Below are 27,022 nucleotides of genomic sequence, written 5' to 3'. Positions count from 1 at the left end.
TCAATCAGAGATATTTGATTTAAATCTCTTTGAGAAACCTGCCATTCCAAAATCTGCAACTTTAGGGCAAAATTTTGAGTCAAGGAGCACATTACCAGGTTTTACATCACAGTGAACTATTTCATGAACGCAACCTTCATGCAAATAAGAAAGCCCTTTTGTTGTCCCAATTGCAATATCATACAATTTCTCCCATTGTAAATTAAGGCGGTTCTCATATAAAACCTTGTCGAAAGATCCATTCTCCAAGTATTCATAGACAAGTGCTTTCATATTGACCTCAAAGCAGTACCCATAAAGTATAACCAAATGTCGATGCAAAGTACTACTCATTGTTCTCACTTCAGCCATGAATGTGAATTCTATGACATTCATTGCGATGTCTTTGAGTTTTTTAACGGCTATTTGCACACCAATAGGTAATTTACCTTTAAAGACATCTCCATACGCACCATAACCTATTTGATTACTGAAATTTTCAGTAATGCTCGTAAGATCCTTATGTGAATATTGTTTTATCTTCTTTCTTCCCAGCTCATCTAATAACAATTCAATAGGGTTTGAGCTGCCATTGGCCCCTTCTTCCAAAACATCCTCAATTTTTGCCTGCGTCTCAACTGCAGAAAGCACTTCGAAGAGCACTTACAGTTTCTACGTTCTTAAATTTTGACTGCCTCTCAACTGCTACAGGCACCTCTTCATGAGGCTGCAGAAGTGGGACATTGGTTGGTCTCAGAGGAACAGTTGAAGGATCAATTTCACCAATGTAGTATTTATCCATCATCTCTCTTGCAACATCAGAATGACCAACATCTTCAAAATCATTCGATCGCATCTTTTCCTGCATACGTTCAAATACGTATCATGAATCCATATCCTATGAAAGGTGCATGCAAGTTAAGTTGGAAAACGGGTAAGAGTTGTCACCACAAGCCCTGGTTTATAACCCGCCAGCACTTATCACCCACTCATTAGCAGAATACATGGGTGAAAGGATGATACTTACCTGTAGCAGAAAGCAAGACCTCATCACCTCCAGGATGGTCGTCCATGAATGGAGTTGCATCATAGACCTGAAAAAGTAGTTTGGAAGTACAAGCTAAATCTGGTATATCATACACATAAAAAAATGATTTTACTTTAATGTCAAGGCTAATGCTAAACTTTGAGCATTATAAACAAGGACCCTTACAGTTGGGTTTGTGAAGGTACTTAAAGCTGATAGGACAACAAAAGCTCGTTTCAAGGAAGCCACCATTTTCCAAAGAAATTCTAGGCACACTAACAGAAAATTTTAGGTGAGAGAACATGTTGATTAATAGAGCTTCCCAATGCAAGTGACTTTGCCAGGTGAGTGAACGAAGTCCTCTAGTTGCTAAAAACACAAAAACCAAAAAAAGACTTCCTGATGAAAAGTAACTTCCAACAAGATAAACTTCTTGGGTAGGTATACGAATTCACCTAGTTGGGAATCACGGAAGGAATCTCTCATACTGTCTCGCTATTTTATTTTCCTCTTTTCAAATGTTTATATAATTGGTGGGACAGGATCTAAATAGTTCACCAGCCACCACCATGCGACTCTACTAAACTAGGCATATCAGGTGAGTTTGTGAAGGTGACTATAGCTACCTTGCATTGAGAATGCTCTAAGATGCATCACCAATCTACCACTAGACATTTGCTGAAGTTGGTGTTTATGATGCATCTTGGTGCACACTTACTCGATTTTAAGGTAAACTACTAAGGATGATAGTTAAGAAATAGGTAGCTCTTCTATCAAAATTGTGGCTTCTTGCATTCTCAACCACATCAGAAGTTTTTATAAGAGTTTGACCTTTATTGGCTTCTATCAATATTGGATATATACAAAAAAAACAGATCCTTAGATACCTCTTTGCCTTAATCATCTAATTTAGACAAAAGTTTAAATTCAAATTCAAAACCAAGACTTCAATTATTTAACATGTGATAGTGCTTCTTGTTCACCAGAGCCAGGAATTCCTCCAGGGGGGTATAGAAAAACAACCATTACAAAATACATAATCCACATATTAGTATATGTTGTTGTTTACATTAGTAGGATTTCTTCTAGTTTTAAATAATGTAATTTTGAGTAGATAAGTAGAATGGTCAATGAAGATTCTCCTGATCTTGCTCTGGGGAGTTCAAAAGAGTTAGATGTGGATAGTCCCCTGGAGATTCTAGCCTAGTGTCTATTTCAATGTAAGTAAAAGATGTAATTTATCGAAAAAATAAATAAGAAACATATTAGAAAATAACACATTAATAGAAAAGATTGCCCAATTACCAAAAATAAGTATAGATTGTGTGTAAATAATCTACCTAGGTGGGCCTCATTTTTAACTACTATTTGTTTTACCTCACAAAGAAAATAACATATACACTACTACTATTTTTTTTTAGCACAAGTTGAGGGGGGGGTATGCCCTACCTGGCCTATACATGGCTCCACCACTGGCCGCATCCACATGTTGTAAGATAGAAACCTGATGCAGGAGCACATATATGGAATTAGCATGTTTCTTATTATTATTAATTAGTATTAGGTTATTATTATTAGTTTCCTCTTTGGTTAGATCTAGGTTCATTAGCAAGGTTTCCATTTTTGGATTCCAACTAGAATTCGGAACAATGTTTATATAAAGGCTTCTAGGCATTCATTGTTGGATGGTTATTATTGAATATTATTCTAAGACAATAGTTCTTCATGTTTGAAGGTTTAAACCCTAGTTTTAGGTGTTTGTTTTATTAATCATAATTGATATTTAACCATGCTTCCGCCAACAAGTTACATCAAATCAATTTATAATTTTCTATGAAAGTCAAGTAAGAGATGGGCAATAAATTATGGATCAAACAAGCCAGAGAGTGAGAGGGGAAGGAAAGGGAACCTAGAGAGCTTTTACACGATCCCAAAGCGGTGGAAGATCAGTCAAAAGGTTCTTCACAGATAGACCCGGAGGCTTAGCGTGCTTAAAAAATGGGTGTTTTAGTAACTTCTCGGCTGTTGGCCCCTTAGTCTGATCTTTCACCAAGCACATCGCAACCATTTCTTTAAAAGACTGATTACAACTGGAAATCCTCTAATTAGAATATCTTTTAACAAAACTTGTGAGTTGCGGCATAACCACCTCATAAATGTATGCAATGAAATCATACGTTATTTGGTGCAATCAAGAAAATATGACGAATAAACCCAACAAAAGCATAACTGATTGATGCTATCAACAACTGACTAGTAAAAATGATAAGTTATACCTTTGAAAACCATTTATCTCGATCATAATCCAGTCCAGGAGGAGCATTCTGAATAGTCATCACAACAACCTACCAACTAGGAGATATTAATAGCTGGTACTTGCACAAAAAACAAAAAAAAATCCAAAACTATGAATCAAGTATTTTGTGCATCTGGCCCTCACGAGTGACAGTGTATACACCTTCATTGGAGGGTACTCTGAATAGGGAGCATGACCATGAGCCAACTCCAGTGCAGTTATTCCAAACGACCAGATATCAGCTCTGTATGTTTACAGTTGCATCATCTTACAGCAGTTACTAAGAAACTACGTTGTAATAAAGTACTATACATATTTCAAAAGCTTATAGCTGCCTATCTGAAAACTGTCTGAGCACGTCAAATATATTAAAAGCACACTTTACAATGATAGTAATCCTTGGGAATAGAGACTTTCGAGTGCAGAAATCAGTTTTGCATGAGTAATATCTATGGTAAATACAAATTTAGCATGTTCTACTCAATACTCACTTGTAGTCATAACCACTTCCAGGTTGCAAAACCTCCGGAGCCATCCTGTAAAATAGAAGAAAAAATTGAACATCATGGTATCTGCATCAAATGAAGTAAAAGAGATTTCACAGAGATGACAAAAAAAAAACCTTTAAAGAAAAATAATTTTATCAGAACAGTAAATTATCCATTAAGTAAAGGAATTCGGTTTTCTATATAGCTCCTTGTGTTAAAATCATAAATCGGAATGTGAAGCTGTTGTATATAAGTTTTTGACACTCATATCCTCGTTGGTTATGACTTATAGCAACAACTTACCAACATGGACTTCCACAAACGTATTCCTGGTACGCTTGCTATCACCCTGTCAAACATGCAAGCTGAAACACCAAAACCACCAAGCTTTACTATCCCATTGCTATCGAGAAGAATATTTCCAGCCTGAAATCGATTTCAAATTAGAAGACGTGAACAGATTCGACTTGGTCTAACTAGCAGAGATATGTTGAACATCCATACTAACCTTGACATCACGATGGATGTGGCCGTGTCTATGGAGGTACCCGAGAGCTTTAAGAGTTAGAACCCTCTGCCATGAACGGCATTACCACCCAGAGACATGTTTCAACGACAAATTAACAATATGCCGTTATTACATTTGGGTGTTCAATCAAACTCCCTTTCCATAAACGAGTTTTGATTCTCTGAGTGAGTTGTAGATATGGGACAAGAGATGAAGAGAACAACTAATCTTTCTTTTGGGGTATTAAAACTTTTTCCTTAGTAAACATACGACCATACGAGACGAGACTCACAAATGCTAAAACTGAATTCGGTGTTCAAGTCTGCCAAGTTGCTCTGTTTGTATTTACATTATGTCAATCTCTAAGGTGCATGTTTGTAATTCGATTAAATTGATTGTGTCAGAAGACTTTTATACAAGATTTGTACAGTAAAAAAAAAAGGCTGAAGGTTCTGTGAATCTGAAGATAGATTGAATATTAATAGACTATAAAAGTTACAACACATAAGATCCTCAAAAGCTTAAAGGAAGAAAACTCATCCGCAACAACTTAAATCAAACCCTAAATAACCTCAAAACTCTCTGCCACCAGCAAGAGCACCTTTAAAAAATTAGGGTCAATGTGGCGGAGAACCCAAAATGCCAAGGGTATCTAGTCTTTTTTGTGCCAAAGTGCCACATGATTAGTGCCTGAAGTGCCTCACGTTGGTGAAGAGAAGAGAGACTCCATACTTATTACAACAGTCTATGGCATCATTGTCTCTAATGCTTCCACCAGGTTCAGCAATGGCCCCAATCCCACTCTTACATGCTTCTTCTACAGCGTCATTCCAAGCTGCCAACAGAAGAGTGCCCAATGAGTCAAAATCAGAAGATATGGCATATATCAGGCTTCTTTCTTTTCTTCTTAACTCTGCATGTATGCATGATCTAGGGTTTGTAAATATACGAACTGGAATGCAAAAAGAAAGTTTGTCATCGTGTGCATTCCAGTAAATAAGGACTCTAATTTCCTTCAGATGGCAAATAGATTTAAACTAGGTCCGACTTAGGCAGTACAACCATATCCATGTGTTGAGAAAACTAATAAAGTGGATGCTTTCGATTGTTTAGGGTTTAGGCTGCAATTTCGAGCACGTCAAAAAAAGTGATGGACCAAGCATAACCCAACTGACACACCATCTAAATCATTGTTGATGTAGATGCATAAAACACTGAAAGTTTGACATTTGGACAGTTGGACTCAATGAGAACATAATACTTACCAAATGGAAAGAAGGCATCACTCGCCAACGCTGCTCCTTTAACTTCATCTCCTGCTTTCCTCAGAGCAATTCTTAGACTCTCTACACGGTTAGGTTGCCCACTTCCCATCCCTAACATGCAGTCATCCTAAACAAACATAAGAGATGACTTGAATCATGAATCTTTAAAGTAAATCTTAACATTTGCTTTTTATAAATATGACTTGCTCAAATCAACAAGAGCAACATTCATGCTTCAATTTGGAAGAGCACTACCAGCTTGCACTATCGACATGGATAGAACTAACCTTTGCTATTACAATGGCATTGCTCTTGACATGCTTCACACAGAGCCAGGCAAACTCTGCATCATGAAGCTCGTTTTTCTAGTGGAGTCCTTTCAGAAACCACTTTAAATTGGATATCTTGAGGGGTCAAGTCGTCAGAATCCTGAACCAACCATCCCCACCAACTTGTCTGGCGAGAGTTTTCCCTGCTTATTCTTGTTAGCTTCAAGGATCCTCAAAGTCTTTGATTTCCCACTAAGTATCTCAAGACCCTTTTCAGAGTACTTAGGTGCAACCACTATCTCATAAAACATCCGTGTTTCACCATCAGCAGGACTTCTGAACTCACGAATATCCTTGGCGAGAGCCTTAAAATGCATACCATTTGAATTAAGAACACTCATTAACAGTAACATTAATATCAACAACAGACAAGGCTACCCTTGGTAGAAAAGAAAAGGTATCCAAAGTTTGTTGGGGAGCTTTGGTTGTGTTACCGTCAATGGTCCCACATCCACACTGCATTTTTAAGGTTATAGATGATGCAAACTGAATCAAATTTGTTGTCAAACTACAAAAATTTGATCTGAGTTGCAGTCCATATACTCTTGCAATCTTTTGCTTCACACCAAACAACACAGCCAAAATGCACATAAAATCTTTCAATTCAAACTTACCTCGTCAACTTCTACATTAAAAGCTACTATCCCACCAAATGCACTCACTGGATCTGCTTTCACGGCTAGCCTGTAAGCTTCGAGGATATTCTCTCGTGATGCAACGCCACAAGGATTTGTGTGCTTGACTATCACACAGGTAGGTTTTTGAATTCGATACACAGTTCCATGCTGCATCAGCATCTAAGTAGTTATTATAGGACATCTCCTGAGAAAAGACAAACAAGTTAGATTAAATAGATAAACATCAATCTGAAAAATAATAATAGTAATAATAACATAGGAATGTACTGACTGATAAACCAACCTAAATGTGGTCCCCAAAGTTATAAAAATCTAAAAAGTAAAATGCTGAGAAAGCAATAGGCCAATAGCCAAGCATGCGTAACTATTTTTGTGCTTGATCTCCTATTGAAGCCAGTTATAGATACCCATCCTAATCCATTTTCAGATACAGAATTATTGAGTAAGCTGAACAAAATTTTTGCATTAATCAAGATTTTCATCATTGCTACAACTTTGAAATGTAAAGGCACGCAGTGAAAAAAATAACAGCTTTGTGCGATTTTAATATGGGTCCTCTTTTATTCATGTATTTGTTGTTATTTCTAATTTGACTTATATATGGAGTGAGTTATCTTAATTGGTTAAGAACCCACTAAAACAAAGGAGTTTCTCTTAAAAAAGATCCTGTGTGGACTTTAGTTACCTTTGAGATTCCTCGCCATAATGTGCATAACTTTCGAACAGGCAACATTCTAATTTTCTAAATACATGATTTCAAAAATAATAATACCAAGAGTCCTCTCTTCGTGATCTGTTGTGAAGCAAGGAAAGAACGTGATTTCACGCCTGTTTTGACTGCCTCATGACTGATTCACAAGGGTCTCGAAACGGACGTTTTTATTTAGCTTTATTACTGATTGAGGCCGAAGCTTTGTCTGGGAAGCGATCAGAATGACTGATCAGTAGAGAGGTGCCCTTCAAAAGGGTACCGAACCGAGTATTGACACATCGATTCTCGCTAATGAGTGAACGGACTCAAGGATTACTCCCATAGCCCCAAAAAGGCGAAGGGAGTAATCCATTGAGAGTCAGTGAGCGAGTAAAAGAATGTATGTAGCTCCGGATTGTTCTTGTTCTCTCCGGACTGTCTGTCCTGTCGGACAAATAGGCATATGTTTTGAGTAAGAGTTCCACACAAGCCTAGGTTAGGGCAAGAAAAGGATAAGTCAACCCTAAGGGAAATTCTATCTTAACTTGCCAGTCTAGGGGTATTGGTTTAACGTCACAGTACACAGCAGTGATATCTTGGCTTCGATGCTCGTCAAGGAGTGCCACCATTTCCGTAGGCTATAGCCAAGAGTTCACGGAGCCAGGTTACCGTGATGTCACGGGCCACACCCAATCAATGCCTTCTTGTCCTTGAGTTCAGTAGTTTGATTCATGCTCTTGGGAACATAGTACAAAATATCGGGATATGGGTATTTATCGATATTCAATTTCTAGATATGTATCGTGGATATATCCCCTCTTGGGGGGATATTTGACATTGTTTCACATGCAAATATCGTGGATATATCTAAAATATCGACAAATATTGTGGATATTATGGATATTTTTGATATATCATGATATATTATTTATATTTATTTGAAATATAATAGTAAATATTAAATAAAATTGTTATATACACAAAATATAAGCTAAATATCTCCAAATATCACAAAATATCGTAATATCGTTGAAATATCACCGATATTTGCAGTCATTATATATTTCTGAACATAAATTGATATTTATGTCTTTCTCTTAAATATGGATAGATATCTCCAAATATCACGATATATCGGGATATTTTGTACTATGCTTGGGAATACCAGTCCTCCTAGGCAAGCTACTGTTTTAGGTCAGGAGCTCATCATGCAGCTATCTTTGAGACAGACATGCTTGTCTCAGCGAATACATTGCTTAGCTTGAAATGAACACTCGGTTTCATTGATCACTCTACCCAATAAGAATTTGTGTTTCCTTCCTGAAGTATTCTGGGGTTTAAGATGAGCTTACCAGTCTGTTTTAAGTTTCCTAATGCCTTTTCCTATCTTCATAGATAGTATGCACTGACATTCGTTTTCCTATTCCGGAACTATGCATTAACTCGTAAAGCTTCTCCTTTGGCTTTCCTAATTCTGTTGTACTTGACTTAGGCATAAGAAGCAGCTCTGATAGTCAATATAGGTGTGTTAAGCAAATGCATATTGAATTATAGAACCTAACTTTCTGAGTTCAATGTCAGCTTTCGGATAGACTCAAGTCACTCAACGCCGGAGACCGACGACAGGAGGTTATTAGAAAAGCACTTTACGAGCTAGACTAATCTCTCGTTTGAGGACTCTGACGATAGTCAACTCAAGGCAGCCCATGAAACAAGCTAGAAGCCCATTTATACTTAGATAAATCTTATGTTTGAGAACTCTGATGATAGATTGGTCATTTCAGGTAAAAAAACGTGCTCTTGTCTAAAGAAAACAGTTATTGAGTGAAACAATGTGTGTAGCTGAAGAAGTGAGCTTAGGTAAGGGGACCGAACGGGCTAAAGGTTGTAGAAGAGAAGAAAGGGAAGAGAAGACACAAGAAGAAAGCGCCTCATGTTGATCCAAAGGTCTCTTGGATTCGTAAGCCTACTGTGACAGTGTCTGAAAACATCACAGCAGTGAATAGATTTCAAGCTCTAGCAGTAGAAGTGGAACATGATAAAGCTAACACTCCTGAAGGACAAACAAAAAATCAAAGGAGCTCACAAGTTGCTGAATGCAGTAATGCTAGTGAACTTGCTCTGATGGTTCACCTTGGGGTTGTTGATGCACCTAGACCTGTGGTCGATGATCTCAGTTCAGTGGCTTTGCACCATAATGATCCTAGTGTGACAGAAGCACCACAAGTTGCTAGTGAAATGGATAGAGAGGGAACAGATTGTTGTCTTTCTAGAGTCACTGAAACAAATATTTCAGCTAGATTGTTATAGAAGAAGTTGGTCCTGCAGAATCTGATGAGCTGGCACTAGCTCGGAGAGCAAAAGTGAATGAAGAAGCAAATCACATTCTCCACCTTGCGGCTTACAAGCTGGGATGCCAAATCAAGATGCAGAGCCACCTGATCCTCATAAAGTCAGTGAATTCTTTGCATTGAGCTGGGCAGACATGATTGATAGTGATCAGCAAGAAGCAAGCACAGGTAACAAACACCTTCTCACAAGGCAGCAGCAATTACCTTCCCCCCCTTGAGGTCCAAGGCTGGTGGGGAAAATATCTCTCACTGAGCTCTGCTCAATTTACCCAATAAACTCTCTAGTTTCTAAGGAAGGAATAGCAGGAGGGGAACTCACCGGCCATAGCCATATTCTTATCTGAAAAAAAGGGGCATTTTGAGCATCAAGGGAACTACCTATGGGTGAAACATTCATTCCACTTTTTGAGATCACGGTCGGGTATAAGGATAAGGCCTGGAAGCTCGCTTAAGACAAGATGGAGGGCTACTTGAAAACAGGAGACCTCTATCAGCTGTGGGAGGAAGCTGGATATCGTAAGCTGGGCGCTATTCGTCTCATGCTTCAGTGTCCGATGACTTCTCAATCTCAAAACAAGAAGGGGAGGCGAAATCATACTAGCAAAGGCGAGTGGCGATTGGATTGAGGTACCAGCTTATACTTTCCTGAACTTATAGTCTTCCTTCTACTAACAGCTTTCTGTTAGCCGGTTGGTTTAGAAGCAGCCAACAGCACAAGCAGAAGCAAGGCAAAGGCAAGGGTCCGAAGGATAGTAACGACTAGCAGTAATGAAAGCTTCAAGTACTACTTTGTTGAAAGTGTACTTATAATAGTAGTTTCAAATGCTATTTATAGTAATCAAGTCGCGTTTTTTCTTTTAGATGAGAACCAGCATAAGGATATTCCTTATAAAGGGAAGGATTGGTTCACCAAAGAAGCAAGGGAATGATGTTGTTTTTTACTAAGATAGGCAGGTAACCAACATACCAACAAAGCTGGGATCACCCCTCCTCGAGGTCCAGGTCTCGGAGTGGCAGCACTGTCCTTTTCGAAAAAAAGACAGATTGAGCTAAGATAAGTAAATTCGTACAGTTTAAGCATCTGGTTCCCTACGATTTGCCCTGAATCCACATGAAGAGATGCCGCCTAAGTCCAATTGGCCTATCCGCTCCCTTAAGACAAAAAGAAAGACTTAGGAAGCCTTTAGCAAGCAGCCCTTATTTACAACTACGGACCAATCCAGAACAAAGGAATAAGGGTCCTTACGAAGAGAGAGCAGAAGCTAACGCCGGTCCTCCCTACTATGTTTTCTCTTATATTTTATAGTGGATAATTCAATTGCAAACTGGAGAAAGGAAGGCCTCCCTAGCCTGGACTTAGAGAAGCAATGGCAGGGGGCAGCAGGCGGAACGGAATGAGCAAACCTAGGCCCAACACACTTCCAATTCCCGGACCACATTCCTTGATCTTATACAACAGATCAAAGCGGAGGAACAAGCCAAGCTAACTACGGCCTTAGATGAATATAGCTTCTTGTAGTTCACTACACTTAAGCGAATCCGCTTCCACTGTTCACTGGCTTGGGACCCTCCCTGCCAAGAAACCTTACCCTTACAGGTTCATTCCAAATGCGTCACGAATAGTTCTATATCTCCTCTCCAAGACTGAAAGCAGCCAGAATGGAATAACGAATTGAATAGATGTGGATGGAACTGCCTACGTTGCCTCATCCTTTCTTTTGATTTTTCCTTATTTTTGTGTCTTATAGAGCATAGATGTTGGATCTAAACCAGATGGTGGTCGCATCTCCTATTCCTTTCCTGCTTTCGCCTAACTCATTATGGATTGCCGATCTCCATCTATTCGCGTGCTGCCATATAAACATATCACAGGCTTATTCTAACGGGTTTTGCGATCAATGCTTCCTATTCAGATAAGCAGCCTAAATTAAGGCATCAGGCCAAAATCATGGGATATAACATTCTAGAGAGCTTGACTTCCTTCCCTTTTCTCAAGAAATTAATGGTCGAACAGCTTGGGTAAGCCGATTTTATTCTTCTTTTTTTTTTCTTCTTTGCCAGTGCAATCGATTGCATTCACCAAGAGATTTGCCTGAACCTGTAGAGAAAAAGAGGCTAGAAAAGCGAATCTGGAAGAAGATCAGGTAATTCATTGTGGAAGGGAATAATAATACAAGGCGATAATTAGCAGACAATCAGACAATAAAAAAAAAAGATTAAAACATCAGATTCTAAAACATCAGATTCTCATAGATCTTATGCAGCTCCACCAGTAGAAGCTGATGTGGAAGCTGGCGTGCTCTCCCTTCAAAGGCGAAAAGGCAGAAAAGGATGAAATCAAGCCCTGGCCGAGTCTACTCCGTCTTTTCTTCGAATCTTGCTTGATCTCGACCAACCTTCCCGCGGGAGATTGACCGAAGTCCAGAGCTAAGTTTGGTAATTTTGACAATCATGAAAGTTCGTTCAGGTAGCGAAATTCCTTGTCGGGTAAGTTCCGACCCATACGAAAAGGGCTTTAGACCAAGTAATAAAGGATCTGGCCATAGGAGCGAACTGAAACTTGGGGGTATCGACGGAAACTTCGGGATCTGTCATAGAAAGCTGGGCTTTGCCCCTTAATTCAGAGTTTTTGCACTTCCGGATGACACTGAGAATTGTTATTGTATAAGAAGGGCAAGTTCCTTCACTGATTGACATAGGAGAGCTGGTGGAATTTTACCAAAGCGGCTCTAAGCTTGAAAACGTCGCTCTGTCTTTCTCTGGGTTCCTTTCCATGAATTTACAGCTGGACTGCCCAAGAACTAGAACAGAACTGAACTAGAAGTCAGAGTGCCATCAACTGTAGCGGACAGATTTTCTTTTAGCCAGCTATTAGGAAAGGACAGAGCGGACAGAGGTTATCCCTAAACCGCCTAACTAAACCTTAAGCCTAGCTTACGTGAACGTGTGGAACTAGCGAAAGTGGCTGTCTCAGTTTGCGTGCGGCACCTGGTGTGAGCTAAGACACAAGACACAGCACCTGCTGCTAGAAGTCAACTGCACCTTAACGCTAACCAAAACAGGAATTGATCTCCGCTTCCGTAATGGAAAGTGGATGTCTAACTTAAAGCAACTTGCCGAAAGAAGAATAAACCGGAAAGATTTAATTGAACCTAGCTGGAAAAAGAACCTACTCTCCTATCAGTTGTGCACTAAGATGCTCCTACTTATATATTGAGTGACCCGGAGAGAGAGACCACTTGACTATCAGTCGGGGGATACCACAACACACTTGTTACCTCTTATTGAATGGAACAAACTCACTCCCGTGTTCCCTACCTTCACTCACTCTTTGTAAGACAGAGAAAGAAAAGCGTGGGATCAACTCTCCTGAAATCTTTTATTCCAGCTTTTGGAGAGATGGAGCTCTAGAAGTTCCAAACAGTATTGGTTTTCTGCCACTGAGCTCTCTTTCATATCCTTTTAGCGTCTATCCAGCAATCACTTCCTTGGTGGTGCAGAAAAGAGTCGAAGAGCGTGTTTCTTGTGGCGGTTCGAACCCCAAACCGGCAAACCGACCTTTGGGCCCGACCCAATGCCCACAATACAAGCACCCCGCTGAGGTGGGGTCATGCAATCCGACTCACGATGCGGAAAAATGCGACAATCGGATCGTATGCGGATGATCGACGAAAACGGGGAGGGTTCCAGGAATCTATTTCTAATAATGAACTACGGAAGATTCCCGATTCAATGAGAGTCGACACCTCGAATGTAGGAAACAAGCAAGTAGACCCTTTTGCCAAATTCAGCCTAAAGACGCGTTTCTGCAGCGGCAAGAATAAACGATGACAATTTTGCTGAAATTGAGAGACTTTTCAAAATTTAACAATAAACTTACCTTTTCGATGCCTTAAAATTATTACCAAACATGCAAAATTTCGAAGATATGTGCACCACAAAAGAAGAACTAATGTTCCTCGACAAAGCGTTCCTCTTGAGCGGTTTCCTCCATTACGAACCACGATGGTATAGTAAAATACAAGGACCACGGTAGACCAGCGGTTCCATGCACCTTAGGTGACAAATACGACTCTTGCTCACACTAGACCTAGGAGCTGGTGAACTTACTTCCATATTATTTATTTAAACAACTAGGTCTTCATGAACTTAAACCTACCACCATGACTCTACAGTTAGCGGTCGTTCCATAAAGTATCCAAAGGAATTGTGGAAGCGTCGTAAAGTCAAGATTTCTTCTATCCGTGGAGCTTTGTTATTTTGGATCAAGAAGTTGCATGTGATTCCATTCCAATCATCTTAGGGCGTCCGTTCCTCGCCCTTTGCTAATGCTCTTGTCTTTCGAGATGGTTCCATGACCATGTCGCCGAAATCTTTTCGTCGAGTGAATGTTTCAAGTTGATGGGAAGCAAGCACGAGGCGACATTGATGGTGAGGTTAACGAGGGGTTGACCCGCATTCATGCGAAGAGTATTTTACAAACTCTTTCTTTGAAGATGAAGTGTACCAATTTCTTTCCTTTAGCGACTCGAGTTTGAGGGCGATGATTATACCTGAAAATAAATGGGTTAGTTAAATTCGGTACCATTATTTGACCACTACAGCGGTGATGTCAAGTAACCGGATGATCATCAATCATTTTTACTACATGGATGATGACCTTCCTCAAGAATCTTTAATACCAGCCCGCCGCTGAATTAAAACCACTTCGCCCGGATTAAAATCGTCTGGCGATCTTTGATGAGTGCCGCCCGATTATTATTTCTTCACAATTAGCGGCGATCGGGAAGCTTCGTTTAATTAATGTCATTCAACAACATGGATTACGCTGTTGGATGGTCCCTAGATGACATTAAAGGCATTGAACCTAATGTATTGCCATTAGCGTACACGGAAGAAAATGCAAAGGCGTCGGCGTGAACCACGGTCCTTTAAACCACCATGAAGATGTGGTCGAGAGGAGGTGTTAAAATTACTAGATCACGGGGTATTATTTACCCTATCTCGATAGTGTTTGGGTGAGTCCTGTACCGCGCGTAGTTCAAAGAAATCGGCATTCACGGTTTGTCGCGAAATGATAAAAAGATGAATGCATTTCAAAGTTATCGGTAAAATGGCGAATATGCATTGACTATCGCCAAACTTAATCGCCGTCACTCGTAAAGATCACTTTCCACTTCCATTCATCGTCGGATGCTTTCCGAGCGTTTAGCGGTCATACTATTCTTGCTTTCTTGATGGTTATTCGGTTATTTTTGGATAGTAAAGACCTGGCGATCAAGAAAAACAACGTTCACATCCATTTGGTACATTTGCATATAGGCAGCGAATGCCTTTTGGCCTTGCAATGCACACTGGTACTTTCAATTTGCATGCTTCATATTTTGAGTGATATGGTTGAGCGGTTTATGGAAGTATTCATGGGCGACTTCTCGATTTATGGAATTCTTTCGATAGCTATTTATCAAATCTTGAAAAAGGTATTTACGTTGTGAAGAAAAAAACCTTGTTCTTAATTGGGAAAAAATGTCATTTCATGGTTACTAAAGGAATAGTTTTAGGACATATGCTCGTTTCAAAGGGCCGGAATCGAAGTCGACAAAGCTAAGATAAAAAATTGCTTCACTTCTATACCAAAATAGTTCGAGACATTAAAGCGTTCTTAGGACCGCGCGGGTTTCTATAGGAGATTTATTCAAGATTTCTCAAAAGGTTGCTAGACCTTTAACAATCTCACTTAAAGATGCGTTTTGATTTCGAGTTTGGTTGCAAACAAGCGCTTTGAGGTATTAAAACCCGCGTAACTACCGCTCCCATAATTGACCACGTTGGTCTAAACCTTTTGAATTAATGTGTGGCCGCGGCGACTATGCTATTGGGTGTACTAGAACAACGCCAGGAAGATAAGCCGGTTGTCATTTACTATCGCGGTAAAACCATAATGAAGCTCAACGAAACTATACCGCTTTGAAAAGAGTTTCGCCCGTTGTATATCGTTAGATAAGTTTAGATCCTTACCTAGTGGGTTCTCGACTATTGTCTACCAAAAGCGACCATCGCGGCCGTTATCTATTAGCGAAAAAGATGCAAAACAAAGGTTGATCAGATGGATTCTCGCTTTTGCAAGAGTTTACTCTCGAAATTAGAGATAAAAAGGTGGCGAAAATGTGGTTCTTGAGACCATTTATCAAGACTTGTCGATTGATGTTGATCGTGATCTTGAACCTATCGTGATTCCTTTCGGATGAACACTTGTACTCTATTTTTTAGTCCCCGCGAATGCGGCATAGTAAATTACCAGTTTCGAGGAAGTTCCTTTATCTTGGTCTGCGTAATGACCGGAAAAAAGTTTTTATCCGCTGTGAAATTCTATTTCTGGGATGATCCTACCTCTTCAAGTATTGTTCCGGACCAACTAATCCGCCCGTTGCATTCCGGGAACACAGCGATGTGTTATCATACGCCGTGAACAATCTTGTGGTGGTCATTTTAGTGGTAAGAAAACTGCGGCGAAGGTTCTGATGTGGTTTTATTGGCCATTATTGTTTAGAGATGCACATGAGCATTCGCAAAGCATGCGATCGGCTGCCCGCGATTAGATTAAGCATTACTTTCAGCGTAATATGATGCCTTTAAATCCCATTCTAATTGTGGAAATCTTTGATGTATGGGGCATCGACTTCATGGGTCCATTTCAAATTCTCATGGCTTCTATACATACTTGTAGCAGTTGACTATGTGTCAAAATGGATTGAGGCATTGGCGTAATGCGTCTTAACGATCATAAAAGCGGTGGTTTTGTTTGTAAAAGAAAATATTTTCTCTCGATTTGGTGTTCCAAAGCTATAATTAGTGGCGGGGAAAACATTTACGCAATAAAATTTTGAATCATTAGTAAAGAAATATGGAGTCCGCGCAAAGTGGCAACTCCGTATCATCCTCAAACCCGATTGGTGGTCAGTAGAAGTCTCTAATCGAGAAATAAAATCCATTTTGGAAAAAGCGTCAATCCGTCTAGGAAAAGACTGGTCTCTACCCGATTATCGATGCCTTGTGGGCATCTGAGCGACTTTTAAGACACATAGGGATGTCTCGTTATCGCCTCGTTTTTGAAAACCTTAAATCATCATGCCGGTTGAACTTGAGCACCCGTGCTCATGGGCCATCAAAGCACCCGATTATAACACCCGTAACATGGCGGTGAAAAAAATTGCGGTTAAATGAGCTTGAGGAAATTGATTGATGCCTATGATCTCTCGAAATCTATAAAGCCAACATGAAAAAGAGTGCATGACAAGCACATATTGCGAAAAGAGTTCAAAGTCGGTCAAAAAGTTTGATGTACAACTCGAGATTACACATTTTCGGGAAAATTAAAAACTTCGATGGTGCGGTCGCTTTTCACTGTCTCTTTGTCACCCGCATGGGGCTATCTCACGTGAAAAAGCGAAAATGATGGTAGCGAATTCCAAGTAAATGGCGGTACCTTAAACATTATCATGAGTTAAGCTCTCCGATGTCGAAGAGACTCTTCTCGATGATCCGATCTACCGCGGACTAATAGATTATTTGGTGTACTTCTTTCCATGTATTTAAACAGGGAAAAGTATGCCATTAGGGTAGCAGGCCCTCTTCTATTTTCTTTTCTAAAATTCCTAGAGTGTTATGGTTCTGTGCGGAACCTTAGTCCGCGAAAACTCTGCTTCAGAGAACCGTATAAATGTCTTACGATAATCGAGCAAAGCGTGCCTCGGGGAAAACAATGGGTACCAAAATTTTCAACTCCTTCTTTCTCCTCCCTTTTCTATTCTCTTCCTCCGCGAACTCCAACTCATCATTTGGTCCAAATCTCACCCATCTCGAATTGGTAATGGTTGAGTAGTACTTTTGCTCGAAACGGCGGCGAAAAGGATGGGGTGGTGTATGAACTATCAAACTCCTTTACTGTCCGGTCTTGATCTTTTATCGAGAGATGAGCGGTATAAAGGTATATTATTATCGACACCAGCTCAGCGGGATAAACTTCGTCGTCGTCCGTTGCTCCCACAGGTTGGGATTACGTCTTGAGGATCGGCGTTAAAGACTCACGTTAGTCTTGAGGATCGGCGTTAAAAAAGACTCACATTAAGTCTTGAGGATCGGCGTTAAAAAGACTCACATTAAGCCTTGAGGATCGGCGTTAAAAAGACTCTGATGCGTCTAAGGATCTGGCGTTAAAAGACTCCAACATGTATATACTCGTTTTGTTTTATTAGCACCCGACATGGTGCCCAAAGAAGAGTCGTGATATGCACCATCGGACATTTCCTGGTTAAATGCGGGCAATGGATTCCCCAGGCCAACCCGTTCGGTTTTCTATGTGACTGTTTTTGAGGCGGTTTGAAACTATACCATATGTACTAAGGGTAATATTATTATTAGACCATTGCATTTTGGTCAGGATGATGCAGATCCCAAACCACTAGGCCCCAAAACATAAAGGATAAAGCCACATCTAGCTGGATTAGGTTAAGCCAGGCCGACATGAAAGTTACTGGGAGTTAAAATTTGTTTGTGATGTGTTGTTTTATTTGGATTTCCGGTGTTGTTGACCGTTCTTCTCGACTTGTACATTTGTATATAAAGGATAAATAAATAAAAACCAAAGATTTTTAAAAAAAAAATTGATGTTTGAATGTGATTTTTCATATTCTAGTGGATGGCATTTTTAATCGATCGTTTCGATATCTAATCCGTTAAATTCGGGTTGAAATGAATCAATTTCCGTTTGAAATTTGAACTTTTCGGGACATAAGAGGAATTTCTGTAATTCATTTGTACTTGGGCCAAAATTTTGACCCACCCAAAAACCAAGATCCGGTTTTCAAAGCCCGTGGCGGGGGCACCGCCCACCCCCCACTTCTTCTTCCACAAAAAGCGGATCTTGGTCCCTCACCATCCACTTTCGCGCGCATACCATGATGAATTGACCAGCGCCGCGAACAAACTCCACCAACCTCAACCCCCTCCAGCACCACCTCCTCCACCTCCTCTTGCTGTTTGCACCATCAAAATTTAAATTATCTTTAGCTTATGGCAGCGAAGCGAATTACGGTCGAGAGAAATTTCCAAATCTCTATAATTCGGGATGTTTCACCCATTTTTTGATGAGGAAATTGAAAGTAGAAATTGGGAATATCTATTGCATCGAATCAGCTCAATATTCGAAGAATTGGTGTTGAAATTTTATAATAATGGAGGTTTCGGGGTGGCCAATTTTTGGATTACGGCGGATGGGATGGAGCGTGAACTCACCCGCTGGAGTTGATTTAGAATCTGCCGCGCGGGATTCAGATTAACTCGATAGCCCGACCTGTTATTGTCCGAGTATCAGACCATGAGGGATTTGATGTTTGACCGCTTCTCGAGGGGAGTACAACACTGGCTCGAACTGCGTGTACCAAAGATTAAACTCGAGGCGTAACCAATTAGCCGTCACTTTCGATGGTTTGGCGCCAAACGTCGTTGGAACTTCAAAGACGTCGGCGTGAACAAGACTTTCTTGCACCTGCTGTGGATCCTACGGGAGAGGAAGCACACTTTCTGTATGGTCCATTTCACGGGCCATATTCTTCACGACCAGCGTCAAATAGGTTGACTCCTCTTCATTGTACTTGTTACTCGGCTTATGCTTAACTTAGGGTTCGATCGCTTTCTCCTTTCATTGAAACAAGGTCTTCGAGAATTTTTGGAATTTTTTGAGACTTGTGTTTTAGACCATTAGGACCCAGTAGCTAGAGATGACATTGAGCATGATAGCGTACCTCCTCCTCCGCCTTCACCACGGATTTGTTTTAATGAAGATACCATGCGCCCGAATCAATACTCCATATGGATGCCTTGAGGAACATGAATTCTAGTATCGCGGCGGGGATGTTTCTTCGCCAGAAGAGATGATTACTTCGGAATGAATTCCAAAGAAAGAAATGAGAAATCGCCAAGGCCAATTCCAGAGAATGATGATGGCTAATCGGCTAACAATTCAAGATCGGTTACTTTCTGATCCCATATAGGCCACATTCACGCCTTGATCAACTCGGCTGAAGTTAAATTAGTGGCGAAGGCGTAGAAACCGGGTTCATCTTACGCTAACCCGGGAGGATTCGATAAGTTGTTTATTTTTTTTGGTTTAAAATGACTATGTCATTTATTTCCCTAATGCATTGCATTTTTATTTTTAGTGCTAAATTATTATATATCGGTTGATTTCTCATAATTTTGTATCTCCCGAACCAGTTTAAATGAGAAATTATTTATGTTATCTTGCGAATATAGTACTTTCAAAATATGAGTTTGCTCCTTGATTCATTGGGCCTACTCTCAAAAGCCCAACCAATCGAACCAATGGGGTGATCCAAACGGTCCACATGCCCAATGATCGAAACCAAGTTATAAATCTGACTCTCCTTTCCTCTTTCACTCATTCCCTTCTCTCGAATCTTCACAACTTCTTCTTCACAAATTTTCAATTTCTTGACAATAATGAATAAACTAGAAGCGATGGGAAAAGGAGCAGCGAATGGGCTATCACATTAATCGTGATAATGGTGTTTATCATTATTCTCTTGTCACTCATGCATAACTTGATCCGGAACATCTAGATCTATGTAACCCTCCCTTTTCTGTTTTTCATTTTGTATATTAGTATGGTGTGTTAAATAATTCTCACACATTTTATGCGGATTCGTATTAAATGGAAAGTTCAGATTAATTAGTTGTGTATATTAGTTGTTTTTCCTCTCTAATATATATAATATATATATATATATATATATATATATATATATATATATATATATATATATATATATAAAATAAAATAAATAAAATAATAAATAAAATAATAAATAAAAATAATATATAAAAATAAAAATAATAAATAAAAAAAAATAAAAGTAAATAAATAAACAAACCATAACAAAGAAAGGCCATCGAAACTCACGAAATAATTAATGGATACACATAGTGTTGAGGAGAAAAATCGGCTACAAGGTACACATAACACTTGTCACACATGCAGCTCGATTATTCTATCCATATTCTATTCTTGAGTTATGATCATCATTTCTGAAATTACGTGTAAGTTTAACTACCACCCTGTGAAACTTTCCTCCGTTATTTTCTAAACATTAAACCATCTCATTAATTGTATTTGGATATCGACATGACAAAGACTTCTTGTGGATCCCATGATCTTTGTTCATAATCACATGGGTCATTAAATACACTTGGACTCAGTTGGTATAGCCTCATAGATTGCCTATAAATCTCTTCTTTTTTAAGCCATTCTTATTCATACAATTTTCACTATCCTTCCCTCGGCAATGGCTCAACCAAGAAAAATAGCGGCGGAGAAAGACTACCTAAAACTTTTCGAAGAAGGCCGGTTTTCTCCTTATTTTGACACTTGAAATCATCGTCGAGGATGGGCGCCTCTTCTATATCATTCAAGACTAGTTATTCCCTAGAATTGGTTTTGATGTTCTACCAATTTAGCGGTTATGAAGATGGAAAATTCTACTTCAATGCCTATGGACAACGATTGGAATTGAATAAGGAAATGATCTCCTACATACTTCAAAATCCCATTAAAAACCGAGAGTCCCTTGTTCAAGAGTCATCATTCGATTCATAAAACTTTCTCTGCGAGCTACCGTATCTCATGGCGGCGTCGAACATACACATCACATGGTTCTTCAACGCTTTTGAAACAGGAATCAACGTGTTGTGCTCCACCGTTAGGACATAATGTGGTAGGTACATCACACCAATCTGAAGTCACAAAGCCTCAACTTCACCTACTTTGGATTTTGCAAACTCAAAGAGATGATTTTTGTCCGATCCAACACCTCAGCACGCGTAATCACCAAGAAAACAAGAAGGTCGACCCAGGTTCTACCCACTTTGGTTACGCTAGATTATGATCGTTGGGGTTATCCATAATTTCTCGAGAGACACCCCCTTCAAAGAGCATATATAAAGGTACTTCAAAACGGACTACTCCGTTGGTTTTGGACCCATGATACTCGATAGATGAAGCGAGAACACACCAAGCTCAAATTGACCATTTATTTGATGAAAATGCCATGTTTGAATATTATTAATCCCATGGAAGGCATTAAACTTCTTCATCGGGGTTTGAGGGAACTACACGTCGAATATCATCATCACAACTCTTCGGGATTTCCAAGATCGTCAAGCAACGCATGATGTTGAAACGGGAAGAGATCTTGGAAAATCATTCTCAATTCTTGCAAAATCATGCTCTCCTAATGGAAAATCAAACTGTATGCTCTGCCCGGTGAAGGGACATTCGGATCAGCTTTTCGACGACAAATAGATGACCTAAACAAATGCGGTGCAAAATATGCATCTCCTAGATCAATATCGGAATCCATGATATTACTAAGTCAATAAGTATATAATCATATATGTTATTACGTTTTTCCGTTTTCGTACTATGTATTTTATCTTATCTTTTTTGTTTTATTTTGTATGAAATGCTTAGTAGGATTGTCATCATTTCCGTTGTGACTAATATAATTTTAACATGTGCTTCTGAGGAGGGTCTATTTTCTTACATACTCATTTTTCCATTCAGCCACCCGATATCGTTACCCATTTCTTTACTTCATCCACCATGGCATCTTCATCATCCATGGTATCTTCCCATCCAAACTCATTCTGAGCAATCCTTTCAATCTATGATGGATTCCATGCCTATGGCCATCTCTTCCATGATTACATCCCCACAAACATTGGGTGGTCTTCCCTAATTCTTCAACCCTGACCAAACTTATTCTCCTAGTTTGGCTGCATACTTTTATGCTAATATGGATGACACACCAAAGATTCAACCATGCGATGGTTTCTACTTAGACGGATTCACAATCCGAGTTGGTGACACACCTCATATCTTTTCGAACAACAACTTGCTCTAACTTTGGACCTTCCATATCCGCGAACTGCTTTGCATCTTGGCATTACATCTATCATAATTCTTACCGTTCTTTTCGGTGGCAAGCATTTCGCGACTCTTATGGTGATGGTCTTGAGATCAAACGAGAAGGAGATGGCCATGTACCATGGCGCAACATCACCATTCCATTAGCAAGCATGACCATGAACATGGGGACTGCAATGTTATTTGTACTCCTGAACATTATGGGAGATTGGCATTTCTCTACTGCCAATGAGGCTGCTTGCGTCGTATTCAGTTCACTAGCTCAGGGTCATGCTTTATTTAACATTTTAGGTTGTGTTGTCTCCAGCCTGAAACGAGCTCGCACTTTTCAGGATAAGTATATACTTTTACCAGTCACCGCTTGCCGAATCATGAAGACACATTTCCCACAGTTTGCAGCTACTTTTCATGACTGGGTCAAGGTGGATTCCATGTGCCCGACAAAATGTAATCATTAAGCTCATTAAGGTTTCAAATGGGCGTCATTTCGATACGAGGGCATGTTCGATGTTACCCAAAGGGCGAAAAGATGAAGACCAATTTGAGGGAATCCGGAGACAAAGAATGGGCAGAAATTTGGCGGACTATTATCTATTGGGCGATGCTAAGGAAATGCATTTCCTTAAAGAGGCGCCTTGGACCTTCCGTCTGGATTGGATGGTAAACTTGAGTTTGCCATTGTACATATATCTAGCTAAACCTTTTTGTTTGGTGTGCTATTGTTTTTTCATGTTTAGGTGATCTTTGTGGTTTATTATATCGTGTGCTATGTTTAGTGTGCTATTGAACATTTTCTTGTTCTTTTCGAATAATATATTATGATCTCCAACCTCTACGTTCGGCAATCTAGCCCTAATTTTGCTCCGCGGTTCTCGGTACTTTCTCTCTTTTAATTATTGATCCTTCCGGGACTAAGCATCATTCTGTTTGGGGGTGCTTTAAACCTATAGCAAAAATTAGGCATCTTGTAGCCTATATATAGTTTTATTTTCATATTAATAATTGTACTTAGTGACAAAGTCTTGTTTCCTTTTCAATGATGAAAATTGTCTAGAAATCTCACATTAGTATCCTAATTAGGATTTGTTTTTAAAAACTTTAGATAATAATGCGACGCAATAGTTTATACATCTTTTCATGAATATTCATGTATCGAGTATCATTGATTGTACATAGCGATAAGTTTTAAGGAACCAACGGTTAGTTACTTAAACTATAAATCCTGTGAGAATCTAACCAAAAGCCTTGATATGAGTGATTTGTGTGTGATGACACGTAGGAGTAGTTTTTCGATTAGAGGAAATTATGCATCTACTTACTTGATCACCACACCAACCCCTAGGCTAGAATTTAGGCCTTCTTTGGATCGACATAGCTAAAAATTCTTACCTTTACAAATATTACCGCTTAGTCACTCCATGAACCTTTCATCAAACCTTTCACTTTCACCACAAAAATTCCTTACCCATCTATTAAACCAAATAAAAGAACCTACCTAAGTGATGAGTATGAGAAATAGGATGAAATGTGGAAGAATAAAGAGAAAGACTTGTCCTAAATATAAGTCAGTTACTTGCTTCAAGAAAGGAAAATAGAATCATGTTCTTAAGCTTTAAAAAAAAAAAAAAAAAAAAAAAAATATCTTTAGTATCCAGAGGCTTAAGAACAAGGTTGGAAAAACTCAGTTAGAAGAAGGAAAGGAAACAAGGATTTCTCTAGTGTAAATATATGAAGACCCTATTCTCTCATACTCGTAAATTTTGATTATCCATTTCCATTTTCTTATACACTATCACCTAAGCCCCACAATACCTAATAAAGACCTCTAGCTCAATTAGGAGTAGGGTGGTATGATAATAAGTAGTAGACGTGATTGATCGACATCGCTCCTCCGACCGTCATTGAGATGTAAGGAACGTGTGCCCCACCGCATTAATTGGAGTTAACAAAACTGAGTGGGAAAATTTTGAGTGAATATGTGTTTCAACACATACATGTGAGAACCCCATTTAGGTATGCTCTCCAAGGATCCAAAACAACCTCGCTAGTATATTTCAATGAAAAGTTCAATTGCATGAATAATCATATGTAGATGTTTTAATTATTGAATACATATTAACTTGAGTTTCAAAGAAATAAATCCTCGTTCCTGCTAAGGAGATGTATGGATATCCGAGATTAATTTAGGAAACAAGTTTAAATCAATTTGAAGTCGTTGTTGTATAAATGAAGTTTGTGAGTATCTTTTAAGAAAAACTCTCGCGAGGCTATAACTTCGTCCACTAGGGAATTCCTAGTGGTTTAAGGCCTTGTTGCATATGGTCAATGCAATCGCGCTCTGAAAAACGAGAATTAGTTTAGGACTACACATTTTTGGCCACTTATCTATTTTAGTGTCTCTTTCTTTGCTTGAGGACAAGCAAAGTGTTTGTTTGGGGGTAGTGTGATAAGCACCCAAAAGTGTACTTATGAAACCCCATTGAGACATATAAATTTGGTTCATTATGTGTTTAATAATCATGAAATAAATATGTTTTCATACTTTTACGTATTTGCAAGTAAACATGGAAATATTGGTTAAACTCGCAATAAAAGCGAGGAACGGCGATATATGAATTCTCCCAAATCCACGTGAAGCATCAAACTTCCAAAGCTCCTACCTCTCGAACCGGGACTCGAATCGACAAGAGAGCTGCTTTCGGACAATCGAGGCGATGAACTCTCTATTGACATAGGCGGGGAAGTTGTAAAACTAAAAATACGGATCGCCATTGATCAAGCATTATGGACCCACTATCTCGGGGCCACAAGATTGGATGAGTCATCAATCATGGAGCATGTCAAGACAAAGATAACAAATTATTGGTGCAAAGTTGACACCTTGCATGTAATAAATTAGATTAGGTGTTAATAGTGAAAAAAATGCAAGGTGTCACTTTGTTTTAATGTGGTAGATAAAAATGAATCAATGTGGTTTGATAATTCACGTGGGAGGAAATGAGATTTCTCTCAAATGGAGAAGAAATTAGACAAATGTGGGGACACTCCAATTACTCCCTTGACTTATTTTCCTCACATGACATTATTTTAGTTCCTTAGTGAAAATGAGAAGTTAGTTTTGGTTTTTATTAAAAAGCTTGTAATAGTTTTAATGGAGGAACACTTGTTCTTCTAGAAAATATAGAAGTGAGTTGGTTGTTGATATTCTCTCTCTCTCTCTCTCTCTCTCTCTCTCTCTCTTTCTTCTCTCTTTTCTCTTTCTGTGTTTTTTTCTTAGTTCACAAATCCTTGTCCCGGATCATCATGCTAACTTCCCTTTTGGGGAGTTAGTCTAACTCATGTGAGGGTAAACCAATTGTTGGTTTGGTAGGTTTAGGAAGAACAACTAACTCTCTACATCCTACCCCAAAATGGTAGTTGGTGTAGAGTTTAGTTAGAAATCAAGCAATGAGCTTAGAGATAAGTCATTGTTTGGTTTCACTTGCTAGCATGTATGAGCTCTTTAGTGAGCCATGCATGCTAGGGATCAAATCTATTTTTCGTTAGGGACTTGTCTATGAGTCTAGGAAGAATCAAAACCTATTTCAAATCAACACTAATGATAGTTTCACATGAGGAGGATTAACTCTCCAATTTCTCTTTCAAATTTCCATTTAGGTATTAAGTGCATGTTTTCATTTTAATGTTTTTATTAATAGGAAGGAAAAATCTAGCATTAATAATTACTCCTTACTCTTTAGTTCCCTTATTGTAAATTCCAATTTGTAGTTGTTCTAAGCTTTAGTTTAGTTCGAATCTTTATTCCAACTCTACGAAACGAAGATCGTGAGTAAGGAACCTTGATTGCTTTTTCACCAATTTAGAGAGTTCAAAACTCTAAGTAGTGTTCTCCAAGCTTATATCAACCACTGCTGAAAGACGATATTATCCTCATTTAAGTTTTTATCAGTTAAATCAAAATCCCACGTGACTTTTCAATTTTGTTTTTGACCCTCAGCACACTCACATTTTATGTTAGGACTAACATAATAAATTTCATTTATTTCATGTTGTACATAGTGGCGGAGCAAGGAAATTCATCCAAATAGGGCACCACATAATAACTACTAAATATTTCATTAAAAAAACAAAAAAAAAAAAATCGACAAGATTAGAAGAATGAGTATAGATTGTTTATTTAGTAATAATATAAATGCAAAAAATATCAATTCACATACCTCCAATAACATAATAATTTTCACAATTGCCCTCGGCGAGTAGAAGGATGCCCTGAAGCTGAACGACCCATCTTTTGGAAGCGTTGAAGGATTGCTTCATCATAAACACAATCAAAAATGTCTTTTTCGATGTATGTAACCAAACAATCATTCAGCCAACCATCTCCCATTCAGTTGCGCAATCGGTTTTTTATGATGTGCATAGCAAAAAATGCTCTCTCCACAGTGGC

At 39.0% G+C, this 27,022-nt stretch overlaps 3 pseudogenes across 2 annotated transcripts; all 3 read right to left on the bottom strand.

The window, feature by feature from the left end:
- Positions 1–375, bottom strand: LOC147516546 (PR5-like receptor kinase pseudogene; annotated as a pseudogene).
- A 238-nt stretch (positions 376–613) lies between these two features.
- Positions 614–3,773, bottom strand: LOC147516545 (cytochrome b5-like; annotated as a pseudogene). The gene is made up of 4 exons (XR_015213035.1): positions 3,283–3,773; positions 2,456–2,510; positions 1,007–1,073; positions 614–841 (listed from the first exon to the last, which is right to left on the bottom strand). The product of XR_015213035.1 is annotated as a cytochrome b5-like (transcript).
- A 1,167-nt stretch (positions 3,774–4,940) lies between these two features.
- LOC147516544 (uncharacterized) lies at positions 4,941–6,807 on the bottom strand (annotated as a pseudogene). Its single transcript, XR_015211068.1, has 4 exons — positions 6,507–6,807; positions 5,851–6,197; positions 5,564–5,690; positions 4,941–5,133 (listed from the first exon to the last, which is right to left on the bottom strand). The product of XR_015211068.1 is annotated as an uncharacterized LOC147516544 (transcript).
- Between the last annotated feature and the right edge of the window lie 20,215 nt (positions 6,808–27,022).

The sequence above is a fragment of the Coptis chinensis genome, chromosome 2, assembly GCF_015680905.1.
Source record: "Coptis chinensis isolate HL-2020 chromosome 2, ASM1568090v1, whole genome shotgun sequence".
Classification (NCBI taxonomy): Eukaryota; Viridiplantae; Streptophyta; class Magnoliopsida; order Ranunculales; family Ranunculaceae; genus Coptis; species Coptis chinensis.
Note: the sequence above shows the minus strand (reverse complement) of the source record. Positions and strands in the feature narration are given on the sequence as shown.